Source organism: Myotis brandtii, unplaced genomic scaffold (genome assembly GCF_000412655.1).
Source record: "Myotis brandtii unplaced genomic scaffold, ASM41265v1 scaffold123, whole genome shotgun sequence".
Taxonomy (NCBI): domain Eukaryota; kingdom Metazoa; phylum Chordata; class Mammalia; order Chiroptera; family Vespertilionidae; genus Myotis; species Myotis brandtii.
Genome location: NW_005354291.1, coordinates 4,326,673 through 4,342,662, shown reverse-complemented (window position 1 = coordinate 4,342,662; position 15,990 = coordinate 4,326,673). Strand labels below are relative to the sequence as shown.

Genomic DNA, 15,990 nt, shown 5'->3' with positions numbered 1-15,990 from the left:
ATTTTAGGACATTTCTAGATTCAATAACTACAGAGGTAGCCAGGATAGGACTGAGGAGGGTGTCACTTCCGAGATTTCCAGCGGCATGCAGTGGGCATATTTCTCAGAAAAAGGCCACATGTGCTAGCAAGACATTCTAAGTACTGAGGGAAGTGAAAGCTAAATACACAGATATTCTGTATACAAGGAAAATTGGCATAGAAAACAGGAACTCAGTAACAACAAACAATAAAACCCATGGGAAAATGGTTACCTGGTCAACACATTTAAGCAGAGACAGACTCAAATTTAGAGGAGAAGATGGAAGATGAGTGATAGGTACAAGGTGAGGACATGAGCAAAGGAATCGAACCAGAGCCCAGGGAATAGGACCAGGAAACGAGTTTAGCTTGAGTCTGTTAGGTGAGCAATGGATGCAGGGCTCACTGAGTTTGCAATGTGGGTTGGCCTGGTGCCGGCAACAGGAGTGGCACTGAGCCTCCAGATGGGGCAAGGAAAACTAGATGGAGCCTGGATGAATGTGGGCTGGGGACGTGCTGGGCAGCACTCCAAAATCCACTTGACATTTTCGCTTAAGAATGAGTTTTCAAACCCCTAATCATTTTTGGAACTTTTATACATGCCTTTTCTACATCCCCATGTCCTTTCTGTAACAGGGTGAGGAAACTGAGATCTGACATGGAGATGAGAGGGGAATTATGAAGTTAAGGCAGAGGCCACTTTTAAACAGCCTTTCTATATCTGAGCTGGCATGACTAGGATTTACATTAAAAGCATCAGAGGCCATTCATGCAGCCTTATAAAGCAATCCAATGTTGCTGACACAGAAAATGGACACTAATTAAATCTAAGGAAAGCAGAGAAGGTTCAAGAAAAGGCAACGGAAGGATCAAGGGATGAATAAGCACTTGTATACGAACCGTGAAATGCTGACTTACTAAATTCTAGGTTACTAGAACAAAGGAGGTAAAACTTGAAGGCAGAGATGGTTTTCAAATAAATAAATAAATAATGGATGTAGCTAACTTCTATTTTACACCACAATGCGTTCTCGGAAATCATGCCATAAAAACGCTTGTATTTTCCCCTAGGAGTAATTTTATAATTGCATATTTTGTTCCTGAACAAGGATTCATTTTCAAATAAATCAGAGATATGATCAACAATATGTTATAACAGCATAGGTATAACAATGTTAGGCCTGGATAATAATTGAAATATCATCAATATATTCCTAGTCCTTATAAAATGGGCATCAATGAACAGTGCATGGTGCTTATACAAAGAACCCAAATGCGCCATAAAACTGTACACATCACACATATTACAACTTAGCTGCCTCGCAAATTTTATCTAAAAATAAATATATGAGTTATAATAGATAAAACTTAAATATTTAATCAACAATATTGAGTGCCTTCTTATAATTCAGTTAGACTATTTTGGAAGGCTAGTATTGAAACTTGAAAATGGGTATGACGCAAGTTTCCTTGAATATCTGCTTTTTTTTAACTTTCTATTCCTATCTATCTATCTATCTATAATGTTTGCTATGTTGCAGGTCCTCTTCTAAATATTTTATAGGTACTAATTTATTTCATCCTCATCACAACACTAATACTGGTGCAATTATTACACTCATTTTGTAGCTCAGAGAGGTGAGGCCACTTGCCCAAAGTCACACAGCGATAAGGGATAGAGCCAGGTTTTGAAACCAGCACCCAAACTTCTACAATGCACCACCTCTCTGGACAAGTGCCTTTTCTCTCAAAACTTCCGTGTAACAAGCAGAGGCATTCCATTGACATCCGGGCCATGTTCAAAGCTGAGTTTTCTCATTTCAAAAAGTCACTTCAACTTTCCTTGTGAGGATTTGAAGGGAAGAGTTTTACTTTGACTCTCTAGTTCACCTCTTCACCTTTAATTTCCTCACTCTGAAAACATTAAATATTTCATAGAGAGTAAAAGTAGGTCACAAAAAAGACAACTTAAAAAGTGTGTCTAGTAAGCAGCCCCGATGAGGATGGTGCTGGGGTAAGCGTGTGAGCTTCGTGGCCTTGACAACAGCCATCAAATCATTCTTTTTCCTCCCTTGCATCATGTTCTCCCCCTTGTACAAACAACCTCTTCCTGAATGAAGCAACATCTTCACCCACCACTGTAAGCTTAAACCACCAAGCTTATGGTAACAATGAGCCAATATGCGTACATTATCCTCACTGGATACATCTGAAAGGGATATAAGAAAATGTGGCCTCACTGAGACCTGACCAACTTGCTAAGCCTTCTTTACCTCTACAGGATTTGGGGTCCAGTGGCTATTTTACATTTTTATTTTTCTATTCAGTATGACTGTATACAATCACAAGGCCTTATTATACCTACTATGCATGTGTGTGCATGTGATACATATGTGGGTATACACACATAATGTATATATGTAACTTAGCAAGATGTAAAGGCACCATTATTGGACTAGTGTTACTCCAAAACTGTTGGCGATGAGAGATTCAGTTACTTTAATGATAATTAATCAGAGCTTAAGATAATAATTTTATAACATAGTGGAAGTGTGCCAGTAGAAGCTTTATTGAAATCTGTATTTTAATGAGACAGGAAAAAATAATAGAAAAGTAAACTATGTAAAAACAAATAGTTTAGATGTTCATATAAACTTTATCGCTTTTTATACTGTAAATCAATGAGAATGAAAAGAAAATTATTTTGATCTGCAATATGACCATTTTATAATTAATCTTGTGCTAGCTTTGGCAGCACAAATACTAAAATATAATTAATCTTAAGACAACTGGAAAAGAAGCATCTTATTTAGTGTATTTGAATGAAAACCTCTAACAGTATCACAACAACCAAACACTTAGCATTTATTTTCAAATTGGATTTACTCTGAAAGAATATGTGGTTTTCACTTGGTCATTTGGGAGCATACGTTCATGTATTGGTCTATTTTTTATGAAATCCCACGACTCATCACTGTGGTCTAGAATTACGGTCTGAAGGAAAGTCTCCGGCGGAGGGGATTGATGAATTTTGGGAGAGCAACATTTGACATTTATCATTCCAACGTCTGATACTTTCTCATTTCCTTATCTCCCCTTACAGAGGTGTTTAGAAGCAATGACTTTTTTCCAAGCCCTTTATAACCTTATTTATGATTTCAGTTTCTACTCTCTCTAGGACTTACAAGTGCTCTTAGTCAATAATAGTTTGTACATAATATTACGGAGTATATCTTTTCCCATTTTTTCAATCCCACCCCTCTATTGCTGACTGACTAATACTGCATTTTCCTTTTCATCACATACAGGGTGGGGCAAAAGTAGGTTTACAGTTGTGAGTATGCAGAAGATTTTATTCTTGTAATATTAATTCTTGTATCATTTTCCATATTAACAACTGTAAACCTACTTTTGACTTACCCTATATATACTGAAATGGGGTCCCTGGTTTAAAGTAAAGGTTTAAGAACCAGTTTCTTCTTGAACAAGTCTTCTCATAGAAATTTTATTTCAGGATTATTCAAACAGCATTTTCTAAGATCCATCCTCTCATGTGTGCATGGATATGTGTGTGTGCACGTGTACACACATGTGTGCATGTGTGTGCATGCAGAGAATGGAAGAGAATAGGACAGGATGGGATACTATGAGGTAAGGATAGGTAAGAGGATGGTTGGCAATCACACTCATTTTGACAGATATGTGGGTTGGTGTAAAGCTAAAGCTTGTAAAGTATTATGTCAACCTTTAACTAGAGTAGTTCAACACTAACACTTATCAACATTAACACTATACTTTGAGAAGTTGTAGAAAGGGGAAAAGCTTTATCTCCAGATGTTAAAAATGCATCCTTATCTATTATCCAACAGAGAGAAAATAGATTACCACAAATGGCAAGTAGCAGTGACCATTCTTGGTTCACACCATCATCTCTCCGATATAATCTCAGACATAAAATAAAAAAGGGTTTTACAAGGCACTGAATATTATGAATATTCTGGCAAGTAAATATAGCCAGAGTGCTGACATAATAAGAATTCTATTAAAGATTTGCATTTTCTTATGCCTACAAACATAAAATGTTCAGAAAGAGGAGTAGACTAGAATAGAAACTGCATTATGCTGAAAAATACCAATAATAATATGCTGGCAATTGTGCTATAATTGTTCACATTTCTTCTAAAGTGTTTTTCTAGTCCATGAGCACGTGAGCTTTAAACAAGTTTGATTACATCCGCAGAAGTATTTAATGAATCAAGAATAATAGTGGTGTACGACCAGAAAGGCTTTATGTACAGTTTTAAGACTTATTCCGGTGTTGTTGTTGTAGAAAATGGGACACAGGAGGGAACTCACTGCATTTATGACAATGTTTTTTTTCTCCCTTCTGCTTTTCCTTCTTTACTAGAATGTCACTTCCAGATTTATAGTCACTGATGTTCATTTCTGATCAGTGCAACAGCCGCAATTGCAGGCTGCAGGCCTGTACGGGGGGCTAACACTCACATCTCCTGCTTTGCATCTGCCATTGCATGTGCCTCTGATACCTCCAGTGTAGGGTCGGATAAAGATCATCAATCCAGAAATGCCACTCACAACTATTTTTTAAAATTTTTTAATTGAGTAAGAGTTGAAGACATTTCTCTCTACCTTGAGTCCAAAAAAACCTTGACATTATTGTCTAGTTTGGTAAATCCTGAAAGGAAAAAAAAAAACAAGGGCTACATAAACCCCACTTCCCCCCACTTATCAGAAAGGTCCATTATTAGGGCACTCATTCATCTAGAATGAGAGTCTAAGAAATGTTTGTATAGTAAGGGGGTCTAGAGCACAATGTAGGCCTCTCACCATATCTGAGTTTTCATCTTGAAAGGCTGGGTCATGATCCAACCTATTGAAAACGTGTGGCAAATGCCTGTGGCCCAGGCATAGGAGCAAGGGAGAGCACATAAGGGGCGATGGTGGAAAGGGAGAAGAGCTATTCAAAAGGAAGACCTGGGGGTTGAAATTACATGAAGCCTCACATCAAGAATGGCCAAGGAGGTACATACCGGAGGCAGGGCCTCCATCTCTGCTCACCAGATCCAGCCAAGCACTCTGGAGGAGAAACTCTCTGGATAGAGAGTCAGAACTTCTAGCAAAGTCTACCTATGATACACACCTTGCTGAATGCTTCAGGGAGAAAGAATAAAGGAAATCAGGGGCGGGGAGGAGCGTGGTCCCTCCACAAGGTGACTGGCAATAGCAAGGGCTGATGAGCACATATGCAGTGGTGGGGATGTGGATGGGACCAACATGTGAGATGGATGCCATTAGATTTCAAGTAGAGATAACAAATGCTGGCCATAAGACAATTGGAACTCATCAGTATCTTTAACGTGGTGTGCTGCCTCGTGTTGACCTGCAAATATTTTCTTAAAAAGTAAATCAGATGCCAATATTAAAATATAGAATTTTTATGTCATATTTCCAGTTTATTGTAAAAATTATATACTCTTGCATTACAGCAAACCCACATGACAATAATCAGCTGGGGCTCATAGTGTTTATCTCTTTAGAAAGGTACATGTTCTCAGTTCCTACATTTCCATGACTCCTGACTATAAATGATGTTTTATTCATGTCTATAATATAAAAAGGAAAAGAGAAAAAAAACAGATCAAGAGAAATATGTGCTATAAACTAAATATCTGTGTGCCCTTCCCCACCCTCACTTGCCCCCCCCCCCCCGCAGCCACACACACACACACCTATTATGTTGAAATCTTAATATTCAATATGGTAGCATTAGGAGGTGGGGTCTTTGGAAAGTAATTAGCTCATGTGGGTGAAGCCCTCATGAGTGAGATTAGTACCCTTATAAAGGAGGCCTCAGAGAGCTTCCTGGCCCCTTCCACCAAGTGAGGACACAGCAAGAGCACAGACATCTGTGAACCAGAAAGTAACACTAAATTAGCCAGCACCCTGACCTTGGACTTCCCAGCCTCCAGAACTATGAGAAATAAATTCTGTTGTTTATAAGCCACCCAGTTTATGAAATGTATTATAGCAGCCTGAAGTAAAGCAACATGTCTTTTGTGGGGAGGGGGTTTCATTTCCCTAGCCACTCTAGTCATTGGGAACCTGAGTTACACAGCCAGTTAGCAAGTGTTTTTATCATTCAAGTAACATATTTCTGCCCCATGTATGATGTCAACAGGTTTAAGAAAAACAAAACCCAATTTGAGCTGGAGAATATTTTCCTTCATTTAAAAAGGAATACAAATATATCCATTTGGCAATCATAATAGATACTGAAGGGCTATCATGTTCAAGGATGTATAAAAAATTGTTTTGACGACAACCACATTCTCAAAATAAGCACTGTAAAGTGAGTACAGCGGTTGCCAATATTAGATCTATGTCTCTCATTTGTCTTCCTTTCCCCTCACTCACACAAAGGGCTCCGACAGAGCAGGCCCGCCACATGCAGGAAGACACGGGCCTTTTGGCTCTGTGCCTTCTGACTCCATTGTGTGCTACAGGGCAACCAACTCTATGAGGTCTCGGTAATTTAAAGGAGGCATTTATAGAGACAGGTTCACTCCTTAGGCCACAGCAAACTCGGGGCCTTACCGCATCAATGTATTAAATGGTCCCAAAGGGAGACTGCCATTCGCTATCTAATTCTACTGCCATATAGACCTGGCAAAACATGGCTCATTTTCTAGACCCATTGACCTCCCTCTCATAAACCTTTTCTTTCCTATATCATCTCTTCCTCCCAATCCCTCCCTAGCCACTAAATACACACACTGACAAATTGAGTAAACCTTTCAACTACTTAAGAGTAAAAGCTTCACTGGAGTTGGTCTCAAGGAAAAATCCCTTCTTAATATAAGCTACATATTCAAGATCAATGGGCAATAATTGCTAAGGAAATCACTGGCCATTTGGAATTTCTTTTCTCATTTGTAAAGACTGCTTCTACTTCATGAGGAAGAAGCATTCATTCACTCCACAAATATTTATTGAAATGCTAATTACATGATCAGCACTCTTGTAAACTTTGAGAATGAGGTAAACAATTCAGCCAACTCCTGCTTTCCTGAAGTTTATACTTAAGAGGATTTACAGAGATGAAGAAATACATAGTGTTAGTGAAAGTGAAATAGGGTAGGCAGTACAGATGGTATTGAGATAAAGTGGTTTGGGAAGTCTTTTATAGGAGAAGACATTTGAGTAGAGAATAGAGTCAAAGTAAACATCTAGGTTAAGAATATTCTAGTTGAAACAAACAAAAATTAGAAAGTTCCTATAGCAAGAATGGCCAAGACCACCTGGCTGGAAAGGAGTGAGTGACAGGGAGTGCTATGAAGTGAATTCAGACCAGAAGCAAAGTCTTCTAAGATTTTGTAGCCACAGAGAAAAGTTATGTGTCATTACAGGCCACCAAGAGATTCTCATCGAATGCACGGCATGATCCAACTATGTTTCTGGAAGATCACTCGTTCTATATTGTAGAATACAAACAGTGGAAAGAGAGCATGAAAAGAATGGTTACTGCACAAGTCTAGGAGCGAGACGAGGATGGCTAGGACCAAGATTAGTGCTGTGCATATGGAAAGCAGCAGTACAATCAGGAAAATATTTCCAGGATAGATCCCAATATGATATGGTAATCAACAGATGAATGGAGTTTAGAGTTATCATCAAATAAATTTGTACAACGTAATATATTCATCGATATTCTAGGAGCTTGTGGGCAAAGTCAGCCCACAAGTAAAGACTCACAAGCCATGGTAAAAATGCAAATTTAATCTAATTTCAAAGGGGCCAATATTTAAATCTGGCATGACTTGCACCAGCTTCCCTGAAGAGAAAGGTAACTGGAAAGCAAAAGAAGCTACTGTGAAACAACTTTATATCCAAGTTGAGGAACTTTAAATCTAAAGTTCAGGGAGACTCACCTGGGCAATAATGGCCAGGGAGTGACAGATGGCTCCAGGTGGAGACAGGCAACCAGAGGGGATACTGCTGTTCCTCGGTCATGTTTTGCCTCACTGGAGGTGCCGCAGCTTTCATAGGGATGAGGACAATAGATGGGACAGCTTAAGGTTCTAGATTTAATAAGCCAATTCCTCTTCTCATGACATCTAATGAGTTGTAAAGTATTTTTATCCTACAAAAGCTCTTTCAACTTCCCAGGTCACGGGAACAGCATTGCTGGAGGCTATATCCCTATACTGCCCAGTTTCCAAGCTACTGTTAAACTGAGATCCTAAATCCTCTCTTCTTTCAGCCTTTTTAGGGTCACAAGTTTTAAAAGACAATATTTATGATTAAGGGAAGACTTACTAGGAGCAAATATCCCTTCCACTCCTAAAAACATTACCAGTATTATGATACATTATATTGAGCAAATACCTATATATTTTCCTTCAATAAAACACAGTTATCCAACCTAACCATAACATCATCATGCCCACATTGAATATTTGAATTGACAAGAATTTCAGTAAGAAGAAAAATCAAGTAATAAAAACACGAAGGATAAACATAACAAAAATTAATTTTTAATTGCATTTTAACCTCTTACCTTCTCAATTATATTAAGAAATGAGTTGTCTTTTCAGTATTATATTAACTTAAACAATTGTAAAGATACATTTCTTCTAAGAATAAATTATATCACGAAGTAGATACTTCCATTATATAACTTAAGTCCATACTACATGAACACACTTGTAAACATCTAAACTAAAAACAAAAGCATATCAGGAAAATAAGAATTGATGTTAGAATTAAGATCCTTGATAATAATGATACAATTAAAGAATTTTTCAAAAACTAAGTTTGACCTAGTTATGTTAAACATAACATTAACTAAAAATACCTTATTTGTGGAAAAACATAAATATATAGCATGTTATTGCATTTATTTATTAAATGTACTTTTCTTGAGTTTTCATGATGTAACCAGCACTGTGATAGATACTGATGATACAAAAAGCCTCACACATCCCCCAAAGAAGTTCTACTGTGACACGTTTTGGAAATATAAAGGAAGAAATGATTCACTTACTGGTATCTATGTTTAAATTGAGTATTGATGGAGTGTTTAAATTACATTATTTTCTTTTTTTAAATATATTTTTATTGATTTCAGAGAGGAAGGGAGGGAGAGATAGAAACATAAATGATGAAAGAGAATCATTGATCGGCTGCCTCCTGCATGCCCCCTACTTGGGATCAAGCCTGCAACCTGGGCATGTGCCCTTAACCCAAATAGAACCTGGGACCATTCAGTCTGACACTGTATCCACTGAGCCAAACCAGCTAGGATTACATTATTTTTCTATAGGGTGATATTTTATGGAATGCTATGCTTCCACAGCCAATATTAATCCCAAGTTGTATAAGTTAAAAAATAATTTATTTTAAACAGAGATTTGACAAAAGAATCATAGCAGTTTTTAGCTAAATTTGTTTTTATTCTTTCAGCATTGACCTACAGAGAGGGTAGCATTATCTCTTGAGTAAAACACTAATAAATGGCATGTCAGATATGAAGTGCAGTGTTTTCTTTCTCCTGATTCAACTTCTGACTTGTTTTGAAGTGTTAGGAACATATCTACTCCCAGAAGTTCTGAGAATCAGATGGTTCTACACTAGAATGAAGAGGGAGTAAGTGAGTGGCTATTCCCAGGCTGAAACTCGCCAATCTTCCAGACAGATGTTGGTACTTGTGAAATAAGGACCAAATAACTGTTTTTCCTTTCTTCCTTAAGTCAAGCATCCAAGTAAATTTAAAGAAATACATACACCATTTTATATTTAATTCAATCAATTTCATAAATAAAATAATACCATCCTATGAAAAGAGAAACATGGTAATGGCGTACGACCGCTACCCTTCCCATTGGCTAATCAGCATATCCTTATGCAAATTAACTGTCAGCCAAGATGGCGGCCGGCAGCCAGGCAGCTGGAAGCGAACATGAGGCTTCTTTGCTTCAGTGACTACAGACTCCAACGTTCCCCCCACCTCACTTGCAAGAAGCTGGGCTTACAGCTGGTGAGCGCAGCAGTGGTGGTGGGAGCCTCTGGCTTAGGCCTGCTCCCCAAGCCATCAGTCGGACATACCCCCAGGGCTCCCAGGCAGCCAGAAGGATGTCTGACTGCCATCTTAGGCACATTCCCCCAGGGAGCGGGCCTAAGCCAGCGGGTGGACATCCCCCATGGGGTCCCGGATTTCGAGAGGGCGCAGGTCGGGCTGAGGGACCCTCTTGAGTGCACGAATTTTCGTGCACCGGGCCTCTAGTTAAATATAAATGTTTAACCGCACAGTGGTTTTAAGGGAATAATTATGACTACATATTTGGTTTTTGGAAGCTTTCATTGGTGCTCTTTACCTAGTTATTTCAGTAATGAAGAATGTGAAGAATGAATAGTGCTCCTGCAAAATGCCCTACACATTTGTGTTCTGAGCAGTCAACATGAATGTTTAAGTAGATTAAATATATATGAGCAGTTTAGTATAATAGTCAAATAAGTTCAGCATGATATCCATAATCATTAGTCAGTGTCATGACAATTAGCTACAAATAATAAGTAAATTCATTAATTAACATAATCAGCTCTACATTTACATAGCCAACTGAAGTTTGGCTTTTCTTTTTCCCAGTTCCTCAGGATCTCCTTGAGAGTCAGCTATATACAATTCTACCCTATAACCACAAATGTGTCATGTAATAAATGTTTGATTTAAAATGCTGAATGGTGTGTTTAATCAGCTCTATCTATATATGTCCTCTCTCCTCTCTCTCTTTCTGCCCCCCCTCCTCTTCTCCCTATATTCTGCAACTCTTCCCCTAAGTACATCTCCACAGATCACAGATCACAGGTCCTGAATAGGGCTTCCCCAAATCACTGTTTTCTTCTCTGCTTCCAGCCTCTTTTACTGGAAATGTTCTTAACACATCTCCTGCTCCCCATTCCCTCCAGAAAGGTCAGCTCTTGTGTACCAAAGGGCTCAGATGCTGAGATGGAATGTATGGAATTTCAAAAAGAACAAGGCAGTGTGATACTCAACAAAGAAGACAAGTCGGAGAGATGGCCCAAAGACCCTGCACTGAACAGCTGTGACGTCCTGGGGCCGAGGCAGCTGTGGGGGATAAGGAAGAGGAATGAGCAGGAATGGATAAAGAGCTCTTATAGCCTTAGCGACCCATGTCCCTGGGTCTCAGGCTATGGCTAAGAAAAAGTGTACAATGCCAGACATGTGCTCTGAAGTCCTTAATCGTGTCTTGAATTAAAGCTCTCTGCACCACATGATTTAGGTAATATATTCTGGTGGGGTTCAAAGGGGAGAGGGGAGGAAATTAATATGAAAGAGTATTTGAGAGGAATGAACACAAGTTAATTTTCACAAATACAGTATGAGAAATGCTATTATCTCTTTCCCCAATGCCAAAATCCATAACCTGAATTTTCATGGGAAAACAGACACACATGCTCAGTTCAGTTTAAGCTAGATGGGCTCATTGTTAGGTCAACAAAAAGTACAAGAGTTGTGTAAAGCTTGATATACATCAGCCATAACATGCTTTCTTGGTCAAAATTCTGACAAAGAGCTAGAATAACTGAATTATGCAGCTGGACCACTTTTTCACATCAATTGGGGCACTGACCCCTAATGGCACTGTGGTCCAGGTGAAGGTGACACCCATGCCTGATATTCCATCCTGTTGGTCAGTGTAGGAAGACAAGGTTGGAAGGACCAGATACATGACAGATTAGTAAAGACTCCAGCGGGAAAGGTCTTCTTTCCTGGGTATAATAACATCTAAACCCCCCAAGGAAAGCACCTGAACCATAGGTTCTCAATAAGGAGGGACTGCCAATCAATGCCTCCCATTGCTGCAATGACTCTCACTTTGATACCCAGAGCACAGGTTCAGGGGGCCTTTACTTTTACACTTTACCAAACACCAAGGAAGGGGGTGGGTGGAGAAAATCAATATAGAGATTTTTGGGAATCTAAATACTTTGCCTTAAAGAATGTATAGATTTTACTCTATCAGAGTCAGCTTGTTCTTTAAAGCTAGCAGTTCAGCAGGTTGCCCCCAATTCCAATTGTTTTCCCTTTGTACAATACAACCAATGAATAATCATCAGACATAATGTAACATGATTAATTTTTTAAGGCAAATCCTCTGAAAATAATGAAAAGCCTTCAAGTTCCTTAAGGGAAACATAAAATTTCCATGGTGGTAATTTTATTAACACAGTGAGAGTTTTGAAACTCCACATAAATTAGATTTTAAAATTCAAGTGTAAATTTCATTTAAGGCACATCCACCTTAACATGCAAATCAGAGCAATGTATTTAAAAGAAACATATTTTAATAATATTTTAGATAATCAACATTAATGGGGAAAATATAGTAAATAAATACAATTTCAGGGAAATTAATGATGTGTGTCACTGAAATTACAGGTGTTTATTCTTAAAATCATTACTTAAATGTAAGGTTCTTTTTAATTCCAAGAGATTTACTTTTCTGTACTCACTAACTAAATTCCCCATTAACCTCACAGAGTACAGCTTCCTTGTTGTGCAGCTGATTATCCTCCCTTTTTATTATGCAAATAAGACTATACAGGTGGTTACAGATTTTGAAATAACTGTTACTAATTATACATTATTCTCCAAAGCCATAATAAAAATGGAATGAACCTGATACTGACATAAGGAAAATATGCAATTTAAGGGAATGATATGGTATCAGAAACAGATGTTACCACAAATTACAGTCTAATAATTTAAGGGTGAAATCGTGCTGAAGGCTTCGTCATCCACAGTGGATTTCTTTTTTACTTACCCAACAGGAATCAGGGCTAAACATTCTAAATATAGCTCATCTCACTTGAATTCTACATGATTAATTTGACAAAATTGACTAATTAGCTCAGAAATTCAATTGGTGAATAGAAATACTTCACTTACCAGGATAATTCATGGCAACGCAAGTTACAGTACAAAGGTTTACTTGCTGAAACACAAGGAGGGGAAAAGAAGGGAGTGAGTCTCACACAATGAAACAGGATGAAGCAAGCAGTGGCGGCAGGTGCCCTACGGGCAACCTGACCGCAGAGCCACAAGACTTGGAGAAAGTGGCAGAGACTAACAGGTGCATATTCACAGTCATCACAGTCACACAATCACTGGGGAAGCAGCTCGGACCCAACACTGAGGGACAAAGAGGGCCACTGAGTCTGGACTTCACCTTCTCAATGGACCTCAGATTTAGACTTAGAAGCTGTCTATTTAAGATACATTGAAACGTTTGAATTAAAAAGGTGTTCATTCAATTAAAATTCTCAATATATTAGACATTTTGGATGATATTAGACATTAGACATTTCTTTATTTTCTGCTGAACCAGGAGCCTCAACAATGAGAGTAGCTGGACCAGTTTTGATCTCAGAGATACATGCCCTGGTAAGCCAAGAAACAAAAAATTGCAGATATTGGAGATAAAGTTCTAGACTGTGTTAGCTTTAGGATATTGTCATAAATACCAACATTAGCAAGTTTAATAGTACAAACCATAAGAGCAGGGGATTTTAGCATAGTAACTGCTTTGTCACATATAAGTGCAGTTATACTGACCCAGGACAAAATAAGTGAAGAAGAAAAAAGAAACATTAACTCAGAATGCTTTATCATTTTAAGCATTAACAAATTGTTAATTCATGAATCACCTCTATTTACTCTTCCTTAATAACTTTGTGCAAATATCTAAATGATGGTCCATAAATCTTGAGTTTTCCATGTACAAAATGTATGTGTCAGTATGTGTGTGTGTGTGCATGTGTATTTTCGTGTGTGATTTGACAGTTCCTACAACACAATTTCATTACTCTTACTCTTTAGACTAGAGGCCTGGTGCACAACATTCGTGCACTAGTGGGAGGGGGTCCCTCAGCCCAGTCTGTGCCCTCTCTGGGAGCAGGCCTAAGCTGGCAGGCGGACATCCCCCGAGGGGTCCTTAGCACTGCCATGGAGGTGGGAGAGGCTCCCGCCACCACTGCTGTGCTCGCTAGGGTGAAAGAAATATAAACATAAACCCAACAAAATAAAGGAAAATTCTATCCAAATCTTAAAATATGACCTTACGTTAGGGACTTTGGTGATACCAAGGTTTAGTAAATAATCCTGAGAAATTGCAATCTACTGCACACTATCTGCATAGCAGCAAATCCAAGTGATTGCTTCATAGTTTCACTTCATCCTAAAGTAAATTATCTTATTAAACAAGAGACTAATTTATCAAGGTTTATGTTTTCCCTTATCAAAGTGTTTACAACTGAGACTGGACAGAAGTAGGACAGGCTTATGTTTCTAATTAGACATGAATAAGAGGAGGACATGAGATATGGCTTCAACAATGGGGGTGATGTTAGCCCCAAGGAGGGCTGGTCTGTAAGGCTTTGTGACCATGAAGACATGATTCTAGATAACCTAGATAACTTCATCAAAGAGCTGAGGAATAAGAAACCAAAACATAAAGCTACATAGTGCATTTGGGGGAGTGTCAATAGGACAGAGCTGGGACTTCGGGAGAAAGTTGACTTGGAGGTTATCCTTTGGGATAGAGGGTCAAGGTCTAAAATCTGATTAGAAATGAAAGTGGGAATCTCATAATTCTCACAGCCCAAGCCACAGGTTCTACTATCTGGAAGAATGATTTAATTCTAAATCCTACCAGAATGGGGATGAACTGGAAAGGGAGCTGGTGATAGGCTGGCTATTCACTGCTTGCATCAGAAACTAGGAAAAATGAGAGGAAGACAGGAAGTATGAGAAAAGAAAATTGGGCTGGCTGGCATTTGCGTTTTTTTGCTTCAGGCCCAGCAAATTTTGAAAGAAACTAGAACTGTCCCATAGGACTATAGAGCAAACTTCAAAGAATCCCTTTGGAATCAATTAGTGCCTACAAATATTTATCTAAGAAGTCACTCAGAGATATTTGACAGGTAAATACTTGCATTCAGTGAGGTCCAATAACATAGCCCTGTGAACAAAGCATGAATTTGTGTTCTTTCTAAAGAAATTACAACATTACTAAGCGTTTGACAAATGAATGAAAATGGTATTATTAAGCTAAAATGGTCTGACCTCCAGAAATTACTCTTCCAGCTATTCAGTTCAGCTGACTACCTAGAACAATGGAATAACGAATGAGGCTAAGTTACATTAGAGTCTAATTTTTAATGGAGATGACTATTAAAGTCATATTGATTCTGTTCCTGGGAAAGACTAATAATTCTAGCTTACCTACTTGTGAGCCAGATACTTCATGTATTTTTCCCCTACAATCTTCCCAACAACCAATGAGGTGGACATTATTTCCATTTTACAAACTGGAATACTGAGGCTGAGTTTAGAGGCACAGTCAGAATTGAGCCCAATATATATATAAAAGAAATTGTAATCAGGATCTCATAGAGATATCTGCACTCCCATGTTCACTGTACCATTCACAATACCTAAGATATTGCAACAGCCTAAGTATCTGTCAAAGATGAATGGATAAAGAAAATGTGGTATATGTACACAATGGAATATTATTTAGGCAAGAGAAAAAAGAAAATCCTACAATTTGTAACAATTTGGATGACCTTGAGGACTTTATGCTAACTAAAATAATTCAGAGAGAGACAGACAAATATTGAATGAACTCACTTATATGTGAAATCTGATTAAGACAAACTCACAGAAACAGAGAGTACAGTAGTGGTTACCGGGGGCTACAAGGTGGGGGAAATAGGGAGATATTGATCAAAGAGTAAAAACTTCCAGTTATAAGATTAACAAGTTTGGGGGATATAATAGCATAGTGATTATAGTTAATAATGCCGTAAGAAAGTAGATCTTAAATGTCCTCAGCATAAAAAAGAAATGGTAACTACATGACAGAAT

At 38.3% G+C, this 15,990-nt stretch overlaps 1 protein-coding gene across 3 annotated transcripts in view; it reads right to left on the bottom strand.

Annotated features, from left to right (window-relative positions):
* The window catches only part of NKAIN2 (Na+/K+ transporting ATPase interacting 2), an 805,068-nt gene that overhangs the window by 651,453 nt on the left and 137,625 nt on the right, over window positions 1-15,990 (bottom strand). The window lies entirely within an intron of this gene.